Here is a 23,036-nt window from a genome sequence, read left to right as displayed (position 1 = left end):
TCTCAGAGTTGCACAGGACCTCGTTTGTTTCTGCTGTTTCTGCCCCCGGCTCACCCTGCTCCAATAACACACTTACACTGAGGCTACACACACACACTGACAGACACACATTCATGATCTCACATAAACCCGAGCATTCACTTTATGCACATGTACAGGCGTCTGCATGCTTGCAGAGAGACAGAAGTTACGTATTCACTCACACATTTCACTCCCACCGCCACGTGTGGCAGAGCTGGGAAACTGGAGGCACTCACTCCTCTGGTATTGAACCTGCTTTTGTGCTCTGTCTTCACTCTGTTGTTGGTCATTGACCGTGGGCTTGTAAATAAGAGCTTTTCTACCGTGTGGCTGATAGTGGGATGTCAGTGGCAGTGGTCGAAAGTAATTAACTTTCAGCTATTTGTGCTAAATTGAGTGTTTCCATTTTGTGCTTCTGTCTGTGCGGCCGCAGCAGAGAAAGAATCGTTTTGCTTTTCCACTACATTTAACAGAATTCAGTTAATAAAACAACAGAAAACTGCCCAAACAAAGACACATTTCCGCTCCGGACAGAGATGTCTCCGATGCTGATATAAATGTGGTTCCTTTTGCCTTCTTAAATTCTCTCAGATTTATCCTGAGAGAAGGGCCATCAGAGGGAGATTAAACTACCTACAGAAAATAGTTTATGTTATAGGGGTGAGTAAATATATTGATGAATCGATGCATCAAAATATTTCCTTGCCCAATTCAATATCTATTCAGCAAATCTTCTGAATCGATTCATCTCCTGGCAAGTGAGGGGAACTGTGCGTGTTATTTGCGTTGTATGGACGAGGGCCACCAGAGACCAAACAACGAATAAATGGCAGCCAAAGCAGCAGCAGCATAAAGCTAGATCCTTCGGCTTTAAAGTCTGACGTTTGGGTTGTTTTATTGCTCCTAAGTGTGACTTGACATGTGGCATGAAAAATCGATGATCGAAGCATTTAAACCAATATCAAATTGAACTGATATGGAATCTAATCATGATCTAAAGTATTGAAATAGAGTCGAATCGAATCGAATAGCATCTTGAGGTTCTTTGTACTAGGGCTGTCCCTTTAACGCATTGATTAATTGAAAATTAACATGAATACTCATTGGCTGCCTACCATTTTCAGAGCATCTTGAACGATCTTTCAAGACCCAGATAATATTGTTTTCTATGACTATGTAAACACCAAAACTACCTAAGAAAAGTGGACTCTCTTTTTTATGTCTCTCTTCCTGCTTTTGGTTCAAAAAACAGACGTAACATACTTTTTTTTCTATCCTGTTTATCTCAAGCACTCCATTCTCAGATCCTTTTCATTAACTCTGTCCTCTTTTCTCAAGATCACGCCGCTCTTTCTCTCTGAACTACAGCGACACATCCTCAAGTCGAGCGTGAGCTGCCTGAACTTTTCTGACTCGCAGTGTCTCGCTATGCCTCTGTCATCTCACATCTTCTCCTCATATCCATGCTGAGCTCTTGTCCAAAGAGTGCACTGCTCTCACCCACAGTAGTTTACGAGCATGATTTTGATTGACAAGCTCCGCCAGACCCCGCCTCCCCCTGCTGAAAAACACAATTTGCCTATTTAGATGAATGAATGGTTGCAATCAAATGAAAAAAATTTGGATTTGCATTCATTTAATTTGTCATTAACAACAATTTGGTCTTTATTTGGGGACCCTAAGTAGATATGAGATTAAAATGTGATTAATCAGATTAATTAATTAAAAAGAAACCTGTAAATTGCCTGACACCACTTAAAAATCTTGTCATCAGCCGTTTAAAACATGTTGTTTGGCATTTTGCTTGTCTGAGCACTTCTTCGAGGCCGTAAATGAACCACATGTACACCCCCAGAATGGTTTCTCAGTGCTCTTGTCTCAGCACAATCCCTCCCGCTCTGGTGGTCATGGATGGTGAAACATGATACAGACAAAAATCTTTCAATTTGCTGCAGGTGAAGTGAACCGTGGCCAGCCAGCAGCTCTCACGCCGTTTGGATCACCTCTGCTTTTTTCAGCATGATGTTCAATGCACAGCTCAAGTGAAGCCACATGCTGACAGGTGTTACTGTGAAATATGTGCAAATCTCCCACCTGGCAGCCTGTGCATAATCTGTTAGAGCTGAGACAGAGGGAAGCATATGCATAGAAAAGTGTTGGAAATAAAAGAAGAAATGCTGGAGATGGGGAGGATATTATGAGAGAGCGCAAAAAGAGATGATTCACATCCTCCAGACGGACAAATTGTTATAACAACAGTGGCAGACTGAGACAGACAGAAGCCAGGAGAAATCTTTTTTTCTCAGGCTGCGGTTAAAGTGCTGAAAATGCAAAAGAGGAAAACTTTCCTCCAGTGTTTTTCCCCCTCATTTGATCATTTTCCACTTCTTGCTTTCTTTGCTTCAGCTGTAGAGATAAGTTTCATTGTGAAGCTGTGACAGAGCATCAGCTGCAGCTCTTAAGATCATTTACACAGATAGATTTGACCCACCACTGCTGCTGCTGCCCCCATCCCCCTAGATTTTATGTCATCTCATCTAATCTGGCCACCAAAGAGGCCGACTTAAGATGTGAAATCTGAGAGGAACGATAGACTGTGCAGAGAGAGGAGAGTTAGAGGAGAGGTGTATCGATTAGTCGTTCAGGAGGGATTGAGCTCTGAACATGATGAGGTCATGGTGGAGGCTACACACACTGAAATATGAGAGTGGATTAAATCTTCTAATCACTCAACAATTTTACTTCTTCACATTTTAGAATCATTAAAGTGTATCTCAGTGAATTCTGTTCACTCCCTTTTCTTTTGATTGTTTGCTGTTAATGTGTACTTTTTCAAATCAGTGTTTATTAGTATGTTTATTATCAGTGTTCGGGTACTTGATTGACATTTTTACTCTCACACTGCAAAAATACTGAAATCTTATGAAATGTTTTTGTCTTATTTTCAGTAGAAATGTGTTTTTTTAGGCTTAATAAGAGCCACATTTAACGGGCCAGTCTAGAAAATTGTCTTGTTTCATGTTATTTAATGACAATAGGGCTTATACCAGGACTTATACTGGTCCAGGACCAGGAAGCAGCTGGCAACAGCCTGTTTCTATTTGCACAATCATGTTTCATTTTTTCTTTTGCAAATTGCACAGTTCCTGACATCTTTTAAGTGCACTTTTTCAATATTTTAATTTTTAACTTTTTTATTTAATTTATATTTTTTGTTTATATATATATTTTTATATTTGTCTCTGTACAAAACCCTATATTATTATTATTATTATTATTATTACTATTATTATTATTATTATTATTATTATTATTATTATTATTATTATTATTATTATTATTATTATTATTATCATTGTTATTTTTTTGTATTATTATTATTTCTTTTATTTTTTTCTTAAGCTCTAATTTTTCTATTTTTGTGATATTAATTATTTGTTTATAATAATTGTACAGAGAGAGTGTGGTTAACCAGAGTCAAATTTCTTGTTTTATTTGACATACTTGGCAAATAAAGGTGATTTCGATTCTGATTCTTCTTCTGAAAATGAGGCCTGAATTGTTTTTAACTAGTTTAAAAAATCTGCCAATGGAACAAGAGAAAAGTAACTTGTATTAAGACATTATTCTAGTTTCAAGCCATTTTTCTTGTTCCATTGGCAGATTTTTTTTACTTATTACAAGCAATTCAGACCTCATTTTTGTCTTTAGATAACTTGAAACAAGACATTTTTATAGACTTACCAGTTGAATGTGGCTCATATCAAGTGTAATAAGACATTTTTTCCTAAAATAAAAAGGCAAAAGCATTTGATGAGATTTCAGTTTTGTGCAGTTTCCCCAACTGAAAATCAGCTGTAGTAGAAACAGCAAACTTCACAGCTGCCAGACTCAGATATGCCGCCCTCTAGTGACTAGTACTGGTACTGCACCCAGCCCTACCTGAGCTCCTTGATCAGGAGCGAAGTGCAAACTAACAGGAGTGGAGTTTAATATATTCAGCAGATAGATCCATCAGAGCAGCACGGCCAATGCAGTTCCCTTTGTTGTTTTTTTCCTGACCCTAAAGATGAATGGCTCTCATTAATCATGGCCATTTGTCTTCAGTTGTAAGTCTAGAGGTCAGTGATTAAACCTCTTTTTCTGAAACACAGCCAACTCTCCCTCCCTCATTCTCACTCACGCTTTCTCTCTATTTCTCTCTCTTGATCTGTCACACACACACACACACACATACACACACACCCCTGGATCAGAGAGAGCGTTGCATTTCGCCGCTGCACTGCTATGCTTTTCATGCCTCTGATGTTGTCTGCCACCAAATCCCTGCTGAATAAAAGTCAGAAATTGAAGTAGCAAATCATGTTTTATGTATGTGTGCTTACACAATGAAAGCAGGCTGGAAAGTGGGCCAAGCATCACACAGGGCATATTATGGCAACAAAGCAGCTTTCCACTTTCTTGGAGAAATGACAGCAGCAGCAGGCAGAGAGCCGGGCATGGAGTAAAATACGAGTGTTCATTTAATGACAGCCGAAAATGGAGAGAGGGTTACGGAGAAATTGTATTATATGTCTGCTCTGTTCCTGGGAAGGAGTGTTTTACTATTCCTATTGATTCTGTTCTGGTGAGGAAAATGTGTGTTGACTTGTCTGCTCTGATGTTTGATGGATCTGTTCAGGGAGGAGCTAGGATGATTCACCTTGGCTGATAGGAATAACTGACTTATTCGAAGGAGGCTATCAGCCTATCTCTGAGTCTGGCCTGGGCTGCATTTTTCAATGTAAACCGCTGATTATTTTCACCATCACTGATGAATAATTTGTTGATGAGCTGTCCAGACAGAACAGTGAAACACAAGTGTAACGTATTTTGTTTGACCTCAAGGTAGTTTTACTTCAAAAATACTTAAGAAACAATAATTGTTCTGTCAGTTACATAAAAAAAAAACTTTGATTGATCCTGGATTTGATCACAGTGCAGATAAGAGAAGGAGTCTTTAAGTTTCTGATACCAGTGTGAAAAAATGTAAGAAGCTATGCACAATTGATATCTTTTTATAGCCATTTTTGTAATATTAAAGCAACAATTTCATGCTTGTTCCATGTGATCAAACATAAAGATTTTAAAATTTTCTCTCTCCTATAGTCCATAATTTAGTATTGTAGATTAAGCATTATTCCCTTTAAAGTTATGATGGTTAATATTTAAACTGTGTTCTCATTTATTTATATTATTCCATTTTGTCACTTTGTAGAATGGTGCAAAACTTTTTAGAGTTTTTCTCATGAAACATATGTTGGAACAGTTTTTGTTTTAATCTATTATTTACTAATATTGAATGACGTAAAACGGCATGCAGAAATATGTCCAAACCCACCTGGGGCACTGCCTCATTAAGGGGTGGCATGATGGTATGTGTACATGGATTACCGTAAATTCTGTAATATAAGCCTGGTGTGTGCGATCTGTGATTAGGATGCTCTCAGAACTAAGAATGGTTACCGAATACTTTTATAGATACTGCCCATAGACTGTATAAAACATGGACGAAGCATCTGCAACGTCACCCGTCTGTTCCTGAAACCGTGAAATGACGTCAATCCGCGGACGCAGCCATATTCACTATGGCACTGGCTGTGAGTTTTTCTTCGAGCAGCGACAGGGCCCTCAGTGGTCACGTGACCTGAGCTGTGCCTCTGATTTGCAAATCAAACAATCCTAATAACTTCTAAACTGCTGTGATAGAAAAAATTAACTCACCATACAGTGTGTGTCAATAGTGAAACCAGCATTTTAGACCCAAGACATTTTTGGACCAGGATGCAAATATGTTTTTTAATGCGATATAAGTCTCTTTTTATGGCTGGGTGTGTACGTGACTTCTAGTCTTTCTGCAGCCAGCCTTAAGCGGATTCTCGACTAACAGCGGCTCTTAGCACTTCCGCATAGGCTTCATTTTTACTGGCTGGATGTTGCTCCTTGGTACTGACTGAATTCTGTCTGTAGTACTGAGTACTGATTAATGTAAAATCAAACGGTACCTAAACGCATCCTTGTGACTGTTAGGGAGCTGAAGACTAGGCGATTTTCCTCACTGGACATGAACACAGCATTGCAAGTTTATATAGTGGAAATAAATATGTTAAAATGAAAAACTCTGAGATTTTATTATTAAACAAGTTAATTTTAAACAAGTGTGCATTGACACACACAAGAGTATTGAAAATTTGTACTCCTGAGTACTGATACCAATTTCCAAGTACCGGGCTTCAACATAGAATCGTTTCAAATGGTTGGTCCCTAGTCAGAATAAAATGAAAAAAGGTTTTCAGCAGTGCAGCGTATTTGCAGATGTGTAGCTCTTTCTAGTCTCATCTGTTATCACCAACCTGACAGATTTCTATCTGGCGGTTGAGCTCAGTCTACAGAGCCGGACCCTCTGCCCAAGACCGATTCTCTAAGACTTGTGTTACATACTCGACTGACGTTTGTGTTGAATTCAGAAGCCTTCTCAATGTAACCATCACACCACAGGGTCTATCACCGTAGTGTACCAACATTGTCTTTAGATGCTTGATTGTGACCTGATAAGGAAGAAAAAAACATTAAGAAAAGTGGTGCTTGGAGGCTGGTCTGCCTCACGATGTATTCACCATGCTTTGTCATAAAGCAGCTGCTTCTTTGAGTGACACCCTCTCGGTAAAATACTGTAACACATACACAGTGCACATACATCCTATGTGCCTTAAATACACATCTGTGTTTGTGTTTTAGGACTGAAACAAACCCTCTCCCCTCATTTAATCCTGTTTGAGTCACCTTGGCACAGATTTAGCTCCGCCTCCTGTGTGACGGCAGCTCCTGTCTCCTTCACCCTCTTTTCCTTTACCTCATCAGTTCAGCATTAAAACACAGCAAAGTCATAAAGTTATCATGTAACTCTAACATCAGACACACCGTGATTAATACAGCGAACACTTGTAACACAGGCTGCTAAACCTTAATGACACCCTGGGCTGAGTTAATGCTGCGGCACCCTGTGGGAGAGCCACCCTAAATCATGGTGTCATTGTGCTCACATTAAGTGTGGTCCCTGCAGAGAGGACATATGCTGCTATAGCTGACTAATCTATCCACCAGAGATCTAAAGGATTAATAATCTCTATCTAATCTGCACCCATGGGTCCACATCAACCAGTATACAGGGTGAGATGTCATCTGCTGATTATAGATACTGCAGTGTGAGTATGTGTGTGATGCTGTGTGTGTGTATTTCTGAACTTGTCTTGCAGAGGTCATCACAGCATCACTGGTCATGTCATGTGGCCTTGACGAGGGTTTTATGGAAATTAGAAAATGTAAAGCTGACCACAAGCTTGCCGGGGTCAGATTTATGTAATCATTGCAGATACAGAGGCACATGTGTGTGTGTGTGTGTGTGTGTGTGTGTGTGTGTGTGTGTGTGTGTGTGTGTGTGTGTGTGTGTGTGTGTGTGTGTGTGTGTGTGTGTGTGTGTGTGTGTGTGTGTGTTGATGTGTGTATCCACGTACAGGTCAGTACGTGTGACACAGCTTTTATAAATCTCTCCTTTTTCCAACTAAATATGTCCACAACTATAGGATCCAGTGTCCTGAAATAGTCATTGCTGGTGATTCATCAGAGCTGATTCAGTCACAGATTGAAAGATGCAGAAGGTCCTTTAGCTTATCAGCCAACAGACTTTTACATGATCCGAAATAGATAACATGCACAGGAACAGCTTAACCTGCAAAAATGTGATCATGAGGATTTAAGCGGGGGGAGAGTTTTGGCAAAAACCTCATGATCCGATACGCATCACGATGTATCACGATAACACAATATTGTGACACATTGCAATATTCTGCACAGTTAACTAAGAAAATAGAGATGATGTTTTTGTAAATCACACAGTATTACTCGAAATTGGAATGACAAATTAAGCCTTTTTGATTCTTTTTGAAACACTGAAAGTCAAATACAGTGTTTCATACATACACTTAACCTGATAACTTAAAGTGTATCAAGTTTGTCACTTAAACCACTGTGACATTAAACTAATTTTGCAAAGAAATTATTGGGTGAAAAACGCAGTCAGTTGGTGTAACCGATGTTTTTAATAAAGAAATGTGATATTTTGTAAAAAAAATTGCTATGATTTTGATTTTATCAGTCTACTACACTGTAAAAAATAATATTTAAGATGATTTTAAACCAACTGACCCCAAAACACCGAGAAAACGTTGATGTCTACAGCAGGGGTGGCCAACCAGTCAGAGACCGAGAGCCACAAAAATGACCGTGGTACCACAGAGAGCCACATCACGGGGTCTCACAAACACACTTCCTCTTACGCATAAACGAAATGACATAAAATGAAAATCAGAACATTTCCAATTTTCAAAATAAGATTTACTGTGTTTGTTAGTGTTTTTAAATTTCGCACTAGAGAAGAGAAACTGAAACTTAAGTATCAACCCGTACACACACAAACATTGATCAATTCATCGTGAATTGTTATGTCTATGTGAATTTTTCAACCTAGTAGTGGGTGATTTCTATGCACCTACACAGCTGTACTTCTGTTTGTCAGTAAACCGTCTAAATCTATGACTAGAGTCTTCCTGACTGAATCAAGGCTAAAGCAAATAACCATTATTAAAAAGTTATAATAGAAAGTCATTAAAACAACTCTTGTGTTTGTGAAGGATTAATTTATTACTCTGAAAATGAATCAGAGAGGGAATGGGCTTCTGGATGAAATAAAAAGCTCCTTTTTCAGGGCTTCAAGTGTGACCTGCATTAACAGCAATAAAGAACTTCCAGCCAAATTTTCCTTTTCAGTAAATCTTTATTTACAGTCCAAGCAGCATAATGAGAGATGAGGATTGAATTAGTGTGAACACCAAGTTTAACAGCAGATTGTTGGCTGCCATTGCACACAGATAATTAATTAATCTACGATAAATACTTGTCAGCCAACACACGGTTACTATATGCTCTGAAAACTGATTGCTTTCCTGTGCAAAACCGAACAAAATGCTAATTACTGCTCAGACAGCAACCCAAAACCAGAACACTTTCTTCACCAAGATCTGCTCAGATTCTGCATTTTTAAGTAGGATCTTTGAGCAGAGATTAGAATTAAGTTAATCCTCCCACGTTATCTCTCTAATTTCACCCTTAACCCTCCCCTGGGTCCCTCAGGAGGGACCTTGACCATCTGTCCTCCTGGAGGCTTCTGAGTCTGACAGACTGAAATCTTTGCCCCATCAGCCTCACGAGATCAGGATGTTTCTAACCAGACATTAGAGTAACAAAGCACACAGCTATCAAATCAGTTAATGCAATAATTATCTTACGGCACAAATTCTGAATCAGTTTATCCACTTCACCCGTAAGATTTTCTGCTGATTCGGTTTTACTTGTTTACTTGACTGGTGCTGGAGCTGAGGTAAAATGATCATGGTTTGCGAGATCATATGTCAGAGTAGAATGGATGATATTGATTTGCTTAAAAGACTCTCTGCATTGAATTAGGAAAGGCTGCTTCTCTGCTGCCGGTTTCCTCTGTAATTGATGCTTTAAGTTTCTTTAATGAGAAAAAAAGTTCACTTGGTGTTTTCTGTCTTTTAATTTGTGTTAATGATAATACAATTTAGACAGATATCCTCTTCATCCACCTGAAAGCCGTGCAAGGGAGGGAATAAATCCAATGTTGATCAAAATCTGTCCCCAAAAGCTGATTATCCATGCTGCCAGAGCACAACATCCTACCCCAGCTGATACAATTTGCCTTGACAATACCTTTTTTCCCCGCAGTCCATCTCTCTGTGACAACAGCTGTGAAAGAGCCCAGTCAGCATCTGTTCATGGCTCCTGAAAGCAGCTCTTAGACTTGGCTTAGCAGCCGGGTGATGTGGCAGCACTGACCCTTACATCGGGACAGACCGGCCAAAATCAATAGCTCTATCGTATCACTTATCAGACTGTTACAAGCAGACTGATTACCTCATTGGCTGCTTGTGTAGAGAAAGGAGAGGAGGCAGAGAGATGGAAGGGTGAGATCAGAGGGTAAAAAAAGTCTAATTGAAAACGGAAAGATGTATTTACATTTTTTTGGAGAGAAGTTAACACCTCTTGGCGTCGATAAGAAAGAACTGCTCTTCTTCTTTGACATTGAGTGCGTATTGGTGGTTGAAGAGAGTATTGCTTACTTCATTCATCTGTCGTGGGATAAGCTTAGAGATTTATCTTGATGGTCTCCTACCCGGCCAATAAACCAGGAAACACAATTATAGTGAAATCGGGTTAATACATGATAATCAAATCAATAAAGTACTCTGCTTGACTGCAGTGTCACATCATTTACGTGTCTCCCACTCTTTAACCTTCTGTTCGTCAGTGAAGTGAGGTTCACCTGAAACAGCCTTTGGATGAGGTTATGAACTCTTAAGGTTTGAAATAAGTGAAGTCTCTTTTTTTGTTGGGGGTGGAGGGGCTTTGTGCTTCAACCTGACAGCTGACAGTACAGAGATGACAGATAGATGAGGCAGACATATAACAAACATCTTTCACTGGAATTGAGCTGGGGACTTTGTGTTTTGTTATCATCCCTGAACAACCTCAGCACTCTTAGCCCATTTATGCTCCGCTTTTTTTCAGAGTTGTACAGCATATAGTTTTATTAGTCCCTCTGAATCATGCTGTATATTTATTTTTTCCATTTTGTACATTGTTTTTAGGAAAATAGGATTTTTATGACTTGCATCAATCGTTGCCGGTGGTCAAACAGCTTGTCACTAGGTCACCTAATAATTATAAAGAAATAATAATAACTGTAATACTAATAAAGTTATAAAAAATAATAATATAGTCATAATGTTTTTTTTTCTTTTTGAAAAGGTTGAGTGTGTGTGTGTGGGGTGGGGGTGGTAGGTGTAGTGTTTTCCTTTAGTTAGCGACTAGCTATGTGCCCACCAGCAACTTTTGTTGCCACTCAAAGAAATAAGCCCATGGACAAACTAGAAAAGCACTCAGAGAGCGCAGACCTTCACCAACCATATTGTGATTGTCACCAACACTTTAGTCCTACTTTAATGTTATACTCCCTTTCAGCAGACTGTCTGCTACAGTTTGGTGTTAGTTGCAGGTTTGTACGATAATTTGTTACCTGACAGTGTTGAAAATTATGATGACCCAGTACATGTTTCATATTCCTGACCTTAGTATCCAGAATATTGCCAGGATCTGGATCGAACTTTTACATCTGTCAGAAATTATGGTGACCTTGTCTTGTATAGTTTTGCAAAGCAATCCGACCATTTATCATGGAGTTATAAACACATATGGTAAAAACAGCCCTATCTCACAATGATAAAGAATCCTTTAAAAACGTCCTGGATCCAGACGGTGATCTGGAGCACCTCCAAAATTTAATCAATTCTTCTTTATCCCGTTTTGAACATTTCCTGAAAATTTTATCAAGATCCATTTATTACTTTCCCAAATATGTATCCCACAATTTTTTGGTGGTGGGTTACTTCAGAGACTTGAATGATTAAATATTTAGAAATGACAGACATGCCCAAGGGCTTTATGATCTATATTGCAGCCAATCAGAAGGAGGAAGTATTGATTCTGGCTTCACTTTTGGGGATCTAGCATGTCATCCTTCAATACAGTCCAGTCAGGAGAAAACCAGACCAAAAAAACTGTTCTATTACTTTTGGATCAGCTTAAAAAAACAACTGTCAGCCAACAAGGAAGAATATAAGAATGTTTTGTTTACATCTTGTATCTGCCACCCCCTAGTGGCTAAATATATCTCTTGTTACAGATAAAAAATATATAGTGTTTGGAAAAAAGGGGTTTACATTACAGCTCTGTGTTTTTCCTCCTCAGGTCGGAGGCAAGGGTCAGTGAGGAGCGAGCTCCTGGGATGAGAACTCGCTGCCTTTTCCCTGCCTCCCCCAGACCTCCAGGAGGAGTACACTGGTCAACACTCTGAGGTAAAAAACACACTCACAGAAAAAATAAAACACTCTCTGCAGACAAAAACCTTCTCTGACGATGCTGACCTTTAATATCTGCTGACTCAGCCATCCCCCTCTCCTCCTACATCACTTGTTCTTTCTCTCCTTCTCTCCCGCCCTTTCCGTGTTCCTCCTTCTCTCGGCTGTCTTTCTGGGAGTCTGGGGACATTGATCAATGGTCTGACTTGTTGGTTGTGTGGGCTCAGTATGGAGTGACCCGCTGTGGTCACTTTGTCACACAAAGACACGCACACACATTTATGGAAACAGGGGGTCCTGGCCTCCTTCTTTGAAGTGTCTGGTTAGGGATCGGGTTTGGAGATGGATGGCTATTGGAGTGTGCGACACAGAGGGAGGAGGGGGAAGATGAGGGGTCGGGGGTCAGGAATTTGGGAATGAGCCGTGTTGGCCCATACGGCAGACGGATGCAAGCAAGAAGCAGGGAAGATATGTTTGTTTACTTCTGTTGCAAATTTAGTTTTCCCAACCCTCCCTCTTACCCCCATGTAAATGAAGGTCTTCCTCCTGTAAAGCCTCAAAAGTCTATGTTAAATGATGATGATAATGTCTACAGACTATATCAGGAGCCATATTTTCCTATAAAATGCTCATCATGTGAGTCAGAGAGAAACATTTCACTCTGCCGGAGAAAACTGGTACTCTTTTCCAATCCAGTTTATAATCAAAGACTGAAATGAAGAATTTTAATTTGGAATAAAAAATACTTTTTTAACAAAAAACCCTGACTTTGATATTGTCAAACAAAAACCCTGATGTAAGGTATGAAGTTTTTTTCTCCCACCCCTAATGTTTACACATTCATCAGATGGGAAGCCCCTACATCTTCTCAAAGCTATGGCTGTAATGCTGAATAACACTGGCCCAAACTGACCTCTGAGCCATGAATAGACATCCAGAGTGAACTGCAGCTGTCAATAATTTAGCCAAAAAGGAAGCTTACATTAGGTTAAAAAAAGTCCAAATAATTTTTTTTGTTGTTTTTTTCAATACTTTATTTTTTCAACCAAAGTCAAAGCTCAACATTTATTACATTAAATGCTCTAAAATAATAATTATAATAATAATAACAGTAATAATGGTAATAGAAACAGCACAAACAACCAAAACAGAAAAGCAAAACAAAATAAATAAATCAAAAGATAGATAAATAAATAAAAGAAAAACAAAACCAAACAACAATATATATGAAAGTAAATCACTTCCACGAAAAAAACAACATTGAGGAGATAATAATCATAATACTCACAATTGCGCATTAGATAGATAGCCTTGATTACCGCATTCATTACATTTTAGTCTTAGTCCTTAGTAGTTCATTGCCTTCAATAATAAGTATTTTTTAAGAAACAAAATGTCTAATTTAATTTAATCTGAAATTTTGACTATGACTAAATCTATTGGTTTTATCCATTTTATTTTTATATTTGATTAGTGTAGTGTCAAATTATTTTTCAAACCACCTTTAAAAAAAAACAAAAAAAAAACATTTTCCGTGTTCTTTATTTTGTGAGTGACTTTTTCATTCATTTGCAAGTCTTATATTGTAGTTATCCGTTTTTAATATCTGGTGAATATTTTTTTCACTCCTTAATAATAATTTATATGGCTGTGACTCTCAAAATTTGAAAGAAGTTTTTTTTTCTTGACTTAAATGTACTGGTATCTTCCCTAATGATACATTTATTGGTTTTAATTCGGTGTTGACTAAATTTCACTTAACTTACTGAAACACACTTTAGATGAAACTTGTCTTTACACTTTAAGATACTTCTTAATGTTTGCACAAACATCAAGAAAAGTTTTTAAAGAAGATTGTTTTGTGGGTTTGTTTCCCTGTGTTTCAGCACTGTCGATCTGTTTTGCACAGCTCCATCAAAGTACAGTTTTTGGCCACGAGCAGCCTCTGTACCCTGGCATCAGCTCTTTATCTCTTTCAGCTCAGTGCTCACAGCAACTTTTGTAAGATATGTGTGGTGATAATAACTCGTGGTCAACACAGCAGCAGCTGTCTTCCTCTCGTCTTTCCCTCCTGTCTCTGTTCCAGATCTGCTGCTGTCTTCTCTGTCTTCCCTCCAGTCCAGCCCCACCTATCCCAGCCCAGCTGTCCCCTTCCTTCATTAGCCGTCCCCCATCGATACTCACTGCCTGCTTAGGCAAGGTCACTTTCAGAAAACTGAGGACTGAGTCTGATCAGTGTTGCTCTCAGCAGGAAGTTGGTTGGAAAGTGTACATGCAGTGTGGTTGATGCAGATACAACAGCACACAGTGTGAAACACGACCCTTCATGTGGGAATTAAGTTCAAAGACAAAACTGCAGTGTCTGAGGGCTTTCTTGTTGTAGAGCTCAGGGCTGCACAATAAATATAAGTTTTAGCTTACAACAACACAAAAGTACTTTATGTTTTCTGTCAAAGCTTTCTCACCCAGCTTGTAGACATTTATCCTGTTGTTTGTAGGGCAGAGTTTAATGACAATGCTATTACCCGGGCTGATCATGCTAACCGTTAACTACCTTCAAATCAACTGGTGTGAATTAAGTGGTAAGAAAAAAAATCTTTTAGGATTTATATTGATTTATGTGAGACATGTTGGAACCACGTGGTTTGTGTACAAAACAAAGATGGATCTAGGAGGAAAGATGGTTCTGAAAATAACCAGGCGGAGTCCAGATGACTCCTGTAATATGTTCAACATTTCTCCCTTTTTATTAAATGTTAATAGGTACAACATCTTTATCAGTTAATACTGAGTGAAAGTTGTGTTCAGAGTTTGTGCCACCCAATGTTTTGACAACATATTTTTATTGTACAGTGAGTCTTTGCTGTATAACACATAGTAGTGAGTCTTGATTATCAAAAAACTCAAGAAGACTTAGTTAAGAGACTTAGTAAATGATATTAATTTTGGTAACAGTGTATCTGTTTATTCTGTTCATATTTAACCGTTAAAAGTTAAAATCAACGTCAATCAACGTTGCTAGGCGCCGCCCTGTTGGCTATGGCTGCCTTTTGCAGCAGCTCTCTCTTTTTTGTCCATTTCTTGTACTTTTTTCATCTCTTTTTTTATAATCTTTGTATTTGGAGTGGATCATTACTTTGTATGACTCATTTGTTGGTCATAGACACCAAACTTTTTGTGTCTTCAGTGATATTTTTTAGTATTTTTCCACCTGTGTTTGTCTGGAGATCCTACATGTAACCATGGCTGCATTGTTTACATGTGAACTCAGCTGTTAGCAGCCTGTAGCATGTCAGTGCTAAGTGGTGTAAGGCCTGATGTTTCCCAAAAGGTGAGGAGAAGGAGGTGAGGACGACGTGCTGGTTCTCAGGTGTGAGCTAAGAAGTGACGACATCGACCTGTCCTTCCATCCATTGTAATTGGGAACGTAAGATCTATGTCCAATAAGATGGACAAGCTAGCCATGCTAACCCAGAAACAGAGGGAATACCAGAGGGCAGAGTAGCATCATGCTATTCACAGTCATGGCTAACAGAGCTAACATCAGACACCAACACCATGTTGGAAGAGCTTCACCTGCTGTGAGCAGACAGGATCCAGGAGACAGAGACTGAACAGACTGCTGAAGAAGCTCAGTCCTGGACCCTGTGGAGGTGGAGACTGGCTGAACTGGACAATGATGAACAAGCTGTCATCATCTATTTTCTTATGGACCTTTTTGCACTTTCTATACACTTTCTTACTTTTGTTTTCTCGATTGCTGCTATGACTTCAATTTTGTTGTACTTGTTGTACTTCTATTCTATTCTATTCTATTCTATTCTATTCTATTCTATTCTATTCTATTCTATTTCTAATATAAAAACCTATTAAAAGTCAGATGGTCTTCCCGTCCCCTTTGCCCCTTTAGTCATGGTTTCCCTTGATCAAAGTCCAGTAAAGAAAGAGTTATCCAAACTTATTATGCATGAAGATCCAAACTTTTATTAATAACAATAATAATAATAATAATAAAATTAATAAATTTAATTTTATAGTACTTTCAAAAACAGAAGTTTACAAAGTGCCAGGACATAAAAACAGACTCAAGCTTCGACCCATATAACGCCAGGAAAAACAAGAACCATATAAATAAAATGAGAGCATGAGGACCGAGATAAAAGCTAAAAACATCAATCAGGAAGAACAAGAAAATAAAAGGCAATAAAAAGGGGGATGGGAGCAGAGAACAGGAAAGCAGGTATAAAAAAGACATCATTAAGAATGTTAACAGATTAATGAAATTCTAAAATAATAAAAGCGGTAATAAAATATTGAACAAGAGATAAAACAACAAGAAAGGTAACAAGACAGTAAAACCGAGGTTAGATAGATGTAAAAGATAAAAAAGATAAAAGATGAGATAAAAGACAAGATAAAGGACAAAAAGGGCATTTTAGGTTTCCTCCAATCTACAAAGTCTGTTTGTGCTTGCTGGTCTGCTCTCTGTGATCCATTTTTCATGAAAGAGCAGGATTTCCTTCATTTTTTTAACCATCAGCGATGAACGATAAATCAACTGATGGATGTTCGCCCACTTCTGGTAGCTCAGTTGACTAAATAAATGAGGCATGTCAGGTCAGGTCAACCTGAACCAGTTGATCAAACTTCCAAACTTTTGTACTGAAAGTCGTGTTCAGCATCTTTCTCTGTTTGGAGTCCAATAAAGAGTCAAACGTGTAACGCTGGAGGAATGCACTCAGTTTGCTGGTTATTACCTTTTTTGAGGCTCAAATAAAAACCTTTGCTGACTCACACACACACTCACTCGATGTCACACACACACACACACACACACACACACACACACATATAAAAGACTGAAAAGCTTTCTGGTGTTGTGTTTCCAGCATGCAGGAGTGGGCTGTGTTAATGGCAGTAAAGTGCCAAGTCAGAGCACAGAAGTGAACTCTCCTCTCACTTGTTGTACGGCTGTGGGACTCAGAGGGAGGTACAGGGAAGTTCCAGTAAAGAGAGAGGACACACACACACACACACACACACACACACACACACACACACACACACACACACACACACACACACACCATTCTCTCTCAGCATTACTCAGCCCTCCTACTGGTTTTCCATGGAAGCACACCACAATAAACCAGGACGTGTCTGTGTTGTGTACAGCAGCAGGGCACTGTGTGTGTTTCAAACATACTTCAGCCTGGTTGTGAAACAAAACGTAAATTACAGACTGTGTGAGAAGTTTTGACAGCTTATGAAGAAGAGTGCAAATAATACTGATGTTTCCGAAGCCTCACTGACAGCCTTGTGCTTGGATGTTTAGTTTTTGATGCCTGTAAACAATGTTGTACTGAAGATGTCACAGAAGTTGACACAATGCTTAAACTGCTTTTATTTTACACTTCTAACAGAAATATTCAGCATAAAGCAGGGGAACAGTTTTGCAGGATTCCCCACCTATACATGCCCAGGACAAGATCATTAAAGAGATGAAATATACTTCTTTGCCAACAGGGGGCGACAAATTCAACACAAACTCGAGGTTCTTTACAGGAGCTTTAATCAAACATCTTTATGACTTTTTGATGCAAAAATTCAGATGTACACTCGCCTCCCACTTTAAAAGGTACACCTTGCTAGTACCATGTTGGACCCCTTTTGCTTTCAGAACTGCCTTAATTCTTCGTGGCATAGATTCAACAAGGTCCTGGAAACATTCCTCAGAGAGTTTGGTCCATATTGACATGATAGCATCACACAGTTGCTGCAGATTTGTCGACTGAACATCCATGATGAGAATCTCCCGTTCCATCACATCCCAAAGATGCTCTATTGGATTGAGATCTGGGGACTGTGGAGGACATTTGAGTACAGGGAACTCATTGTCATGTTGAAGAAACCAGTCTGAGATGATTCCAGCTTTATGACATGGAGCGTTATCCTGCTGGAAGTAGCCATCAGAAGATGGGTACACTGTGCTCATAAAGGGATGGACATGGTCAGCAACAATACTCAGGTAGGCTGTGGACTTTAAACCATGCTCAGTTGGTACTAAGGGGCCCAAAGTGAGCCAAGAAAATATCCCCCACACCATTACACCAGCAGCAGCAGCCTGGACCGTTGATACAAGGCAGGATGGATCCATGCTTTCATGTTGTTGACGCCAAATTCTGACCCTACCATCTGAATGTGGAGCAGAAATCCAGACTCATCAGACCAGGCAACGTTTTTCCAATCTTCTATTGTCAAGTTTTGGTGTTGCTGTGTGAATTGTAGCCTCAGTTTCCTGTTCTTAGCTGACAGGAGGGTCACCTGGTGTGGTCTTCTGCTGCTGTAGACCATCTGCCTCAAGGTTGGACGTGTTGTGTGTTCAGAGATGCTCTTCTGCAGACCTCGGTTGGAACCAGTGGTTATTTGAGTTACTGTTGCCTTTCTATCAGCTCCAACCAGTCTGTCCATTCTCCTCTGACCTCTGGCATCAACAAGGCATTTTGGTCCACAGAACTGCTGCTCACTGGATATTTTTTCCTTTTTGGGACCATTCTCTGTAAACCCTAGAGATGGTTGTGGGTTAAAATCCCAGTAGATCAGCAGTTTCTGAAACACTTTGTGCCTAATAAAGTGGCCGGTGAGTGAACAGTGGCTACTTGCTCACTATAGTTGTTTGTAATGTTAGCATGGTCGTGATGACACTGAAGGGTTTTCACCAAACTAAAAAAAGATTGGAGTTTGTTTGAATGTCCAAGGCTGATTCACAGGAAAGGTCAGAGAATTTGACCTCTGGGCACTGCAGAAATCTTTACAAAAGGTCATGAGAATAGTTTCATTTTCTTCTGTGGTTATTTTAGTCTGATGTGCTGAAGCTGGAAGACTTAGAGCCAATTTTAGAATTGCTAAAAATGGCAGAGCTTTGGCACTTTGGTGGTTCAAAGCTTGTCATGGTTCGCTCTAATTTTTTACACAATTAAAAAAATAGTGGCCTTCAGGTCCAGCCTACAGTTTGGACGAAAAAACAAAACATCACTTTGAGCTCTCGGAAAGAGGTTTACAAATCAAAAGTGCCCGGCAGGGGCGCAGTTTTGTGCCGAGGCTTTGGTTCTCATTGCAGCAGTAACAGGATGGACTTCCAGTTTTGACCTCTTCCTCCACGTCCTCACTCTGCTCCCTTATTTCCTGTCTCTATTCAGCTGTCTGAGCTGATAAAAGCAAGAAAAGGCCCAAAAATATAAGTTGAGACATCTTTAAGTTTAAAGATAAGTGTTACCTTGATTAAATGTGCAACAAAAATCCATTGTGATAAGTATTATTTCCCTACTTTTGCTTTCATTCCTTTTTTCTGTGGTATAGTCAGTTTACTTCTCAGGCTTAAAGAGGAGCACAGTGAGAAGAAACACATCCCTTCATCTGAATTTCCTTACTAAGTCAGTAACAGTAACCGCTGTAAAGGTCACAAATAGACGTGCTTCCTCTGAGGAGGTCACATGCCCAAAAGATTGAAAAACAATGCTACGACTGAACAAATTATCTCCTTGAGTGTTTTTATCTGAAACAACTCATTTCTTTGAGTGTCATTGCCTCCAATCAAACAAAGATCCCATCCAAACCCTCCAGATTTGACCTTCTCCTCGCTCATCCTCTGCTTTTTGTTACGTCTCACCTTCATGTGCACGGGAACACGAGCAGAGTGTGCAGAGATGAGCAGAAACGTGTTACGTAACTTACCCCATCTGAATGAACTGACTCCCCTTTTCTCTGAAGCTGCTGCGGCTCTTGATGTAGTCCTTGTTGTTTGATAATTGCATAATTTAGAGTAAGTGTGATTTTATTCAGCCTTAGGGCAGATGCTTAAATTAAGGAGTAGAAGGAGGTGTTCCCCTGATGAATTTGGGTTGTGCTGCTTTTACAAACACCCCCAAAACAGAAATGATGTTCACACTGGTGCAGGATTATGTTGATGCAGGGAATATGGGTGAAAAAGAAGGGGATGGAAGAAGCTCCAGCTAAAGAGAGAAGGGGGAGGAGAGGCGAGTAGTGTGTGTTGAAAAAGAGGGAAACTAGAAGCAGGGGGGCTGGAAGACAAAAATGAGAGAGGAGGGGAGGGAGGAATGAGGAACAGGAGGAGGAGGAGGAGGGGCGGTGCTAAGGCAGACAGCAGGGAAGGAAAGCTGAGAAGAGGAACAGTGGAGTGAAGTGAGAAGAGAGGGGAGCAAAGAGGAGGAGAGGAGAGAAAAATAAGGGGGCTTCCATTTGAAAGTGTCAGGATATGAAGTCCTGGTTCAGCGTGGAGTTAACAGCAGGAAGGTGGAGTGTTGCTGAGACGAGGTAAAAAGAGGAGAGACGGAGATTGGAGTGAGTTTACTTCTCTTTTTACACGAGAGACGGAGACAAGTGGAGGCAGCGATGCAGGGCTCTCACTGGGGTGAGTGTGGAGTGTGTGTGTTTGTGCATGTGTCTGCAGAAGAGTGTGTAAAATGTGAGCATGTGTCTGTAAAGTTAGGCTCATTTTACCTGGCTTTTTATTCCAGTTTGGCTTCTTTTACCTGAGTTTTTGTTTTCATGAGCAGATTGAATCAGAATGAAGCCACTTAAGAGGATGTCAAGTTTCAGAAAGAGCAATAATGGAAGGTGTGTAACGGAGAGAGTTAGAGATAAAAGTTGTGAAACCGGCAATTCACATGGAAACTGATTTCAACAAGAGTGGAAACAAGTTTAGGAGTGCAACAGCAAAAGAGCTCAAGGTGTACAGATTTAAAATCAAAAGACTCACCTAGTTTGCGAAAATGGTAGCCATAAAGTTAAATTTCTTGTCTCTGCTCTCAATGACCCCAAAGATATTTGTCCTGCATTTACAGGGACACACATTCTTGCTATCTTGGATTTTAGGGGGTGGGACGATGAGGTTTTGGTGGTGTTTGAGAGCCCGGATTTTCTAATCCTGATCCTGGGTAATCTTCTCATTCCTCTCTGTTGGGGGTATTGATTTGAAATTTTAGCCTTTGGAAAATCTGTTCCTTCCTTTGGACAGTTGGCCTGGAGGAGGGAAAAAGAAGGAGAAGGAGGAGGAAGAGGAGGAGGAGGGTGTTATTTAATCTGTCTGCACACACTCACACTGAAGATAAGAAAGCGCATGAGGCAGCAGATATATTTCCAGCAGACCATTAGCTGCATCTTCAAAGTTTGACCCTTACAGAACATGTTTTCATGCAGAAAACTCAAAGGGAATCTTCGTCTTCCTTTTGATGAGCGGGCACTTTGAGAGACACAGGCTGCTGTTGCCTCTCCTCTGTCTTCCCCTACTCGTGTAATTACGAGACTCTTTGTCTGCCCTGGGCCGCACATTGTAGTTTCTCATCAGGTTTTTTTTATGTGTCAGCAGATACGTTTATAATCAGAGTGGTTACAGGCCCGTCCATTCACTCCTGTCTCTGTAGTTGCTGCGTGTGTGTGTATATGTGTGTCTGTGTGTGTGTGATGGTGTCATGTTGAGGTTTCGTTTGAACACACGTTGGGTGAAGGCTGTAATTACCAAGTCTACTTTTGGCAGAGCTATAGGACTGACGTTTGACTCTATAAACACTGCGGCTGTAAACAGGCAGGTGTCGAGACGCAAACGTTGACGTGAAGTTGAAGTGGAGGTTTGTGGTGGAGCGTGGTCATAGATGGAGGGGATGGGTTACCTCATGTGCTCTGAACAAAACAAATGAGGTATATGTGAGTCAAGGGTTTCAGCAGGTTACATGTGTCGCCTTCGCCAGCTGTGTTGACTCATGCTTTCTGAACGCCTATGTTGTGTTTAAGTACAGTAATAAAGATTGTTAAGTAGCTCCAAATAAAGGGTAATAAGACCTTGAATTGCTCTTTTGCTCCTTTGGTTTTTCTGATTTTCGTCTTTGTTTCTTGGTTCCAAGTTGGTAAAACACTTGGATTCGTAATTCTACAAACCTCTCTTAGTCTCTTAGTAGTCTTTTAGTAGTCTCTTCCATTTTTTTGGTTGCCAACATTGACTGTATATAGAGTGGACAGCGTGGCTCTGCTATTTACTATTGTACGGTTTTGAAGCCAAAATACCCCCATTACAGGCGCCGCCATTATAGCAGTTGTGTAGCCAGAGTCTGTGCAGTAGAGACTGTGAGGGATTCTGGGAGAATTTGAGTGGAGCCATGTGACAAAAATAATATTTTTTTTTCTTTTGAGAGTCTAATCACTTCTTGGCACTCCCTCCTGACTTTTTTTACTGTCCCTGAAAAAAAATACACAAGAACGGCAGCTGTCAATCATCATTAAACGTAACCTAAAACCTTGTTTTTAATCTCTTATTACTAATGAAAATGAAATTTCTGAAAAAAATGGGACTTGAATACAAGGCAGCCAAATGATATCTTCAAATCACCATAACAATCAGACGTGAGAAACATTTCTATGAGGTGTTTTTAGTTGTTAAAGTTTGACTATAGCTCATCTGGAATGACCGGGGAGATAGATTTTTTGACCTATACTGCAGCCAGCCACCAGGGGGAGCAGTTTTTGTGGCAACCTCACTTTGAGTCAAGCAAGATGACGTCCATTTTTTTCTTTACAGTCTATGGTTGCTAAAGGCTTCTTTGAAGAACTAAGAACCCATGATGTATATAAACAAAGCTAACTCGTGCAATAAAGCCCCACCACCACTACTCTTTGATACTTTTCATTTTGTTGTATTTATACATCCCGTAAATGTCACAGAAACAAGAGAAGCATAACATATCATCACCCTATTTCATCATTTTTTGACATAAATTAGTTTTTGTGTTAAATTATCTCTTAATAATTCTGGCCATCTCTAGTAAAATCGCTTAAAGCTTTAGCTAAAAGGATCATGCTCTTTAACCCCTCTATTGGACAATGGCCTATGTCAAGAGGGTGACTTAGGCCATTTTATTTTTAGGCTATGTCAAAAAAAATTGGGATTATTTAGGATAAAATGTGTGA

General features: G+C 39.7%; 1 protein-coding gene across 2 annotated transcripts in view; it reads left to right on the top strand.

Moving 5' to 3' along the window:
* lzts2a (leucine zipper, putative tumor suppressor 2a) overlaps positions 1-23,036 on the top strand; it is a 67,562-nt gene that overhangs the window by 18,891 nt on the left and 25,635 nt on the right. Inside the window, exon 2 of one of the 2 annotated variants that reach the window (XM_074675978.1) lies at positions 11,947-12,053. The gene's annotated coding sequence lies outside the window, so the exon portion shown is untranslated. Of the gene's footprint in view, positions 1-11,946; positions 12,054-20,223; positions 20,488-23,036 lie in introns of those variants that run through there. The other variant, XM_074675977.1, reaches the window with a different exon arrangement.

The sequence above is a fragment of the Halichoeres trimaculatus genome, unplaced genomic scaffold, assembly GCF_033239565.1.
Source record: "Halichoeres trimaculatus isolate MK-OKI-2021-1 unplaced genomic scaffold, fHalTri1.1 fHalTri1_scaffold_8, whole genome shotgun sequence".
Lineage (NCBI taxonomy): Eukaryota > Metazoa > Chordata > Actinopteri > Labriformes > Labridae > Halichoeres > Halichoeres trimaculatus.
The sequence above is the reverse complement of the archived record's forward strand: the minus strand, read 5'-3'. Positions and strand labels throughout refer to the sequence as shown.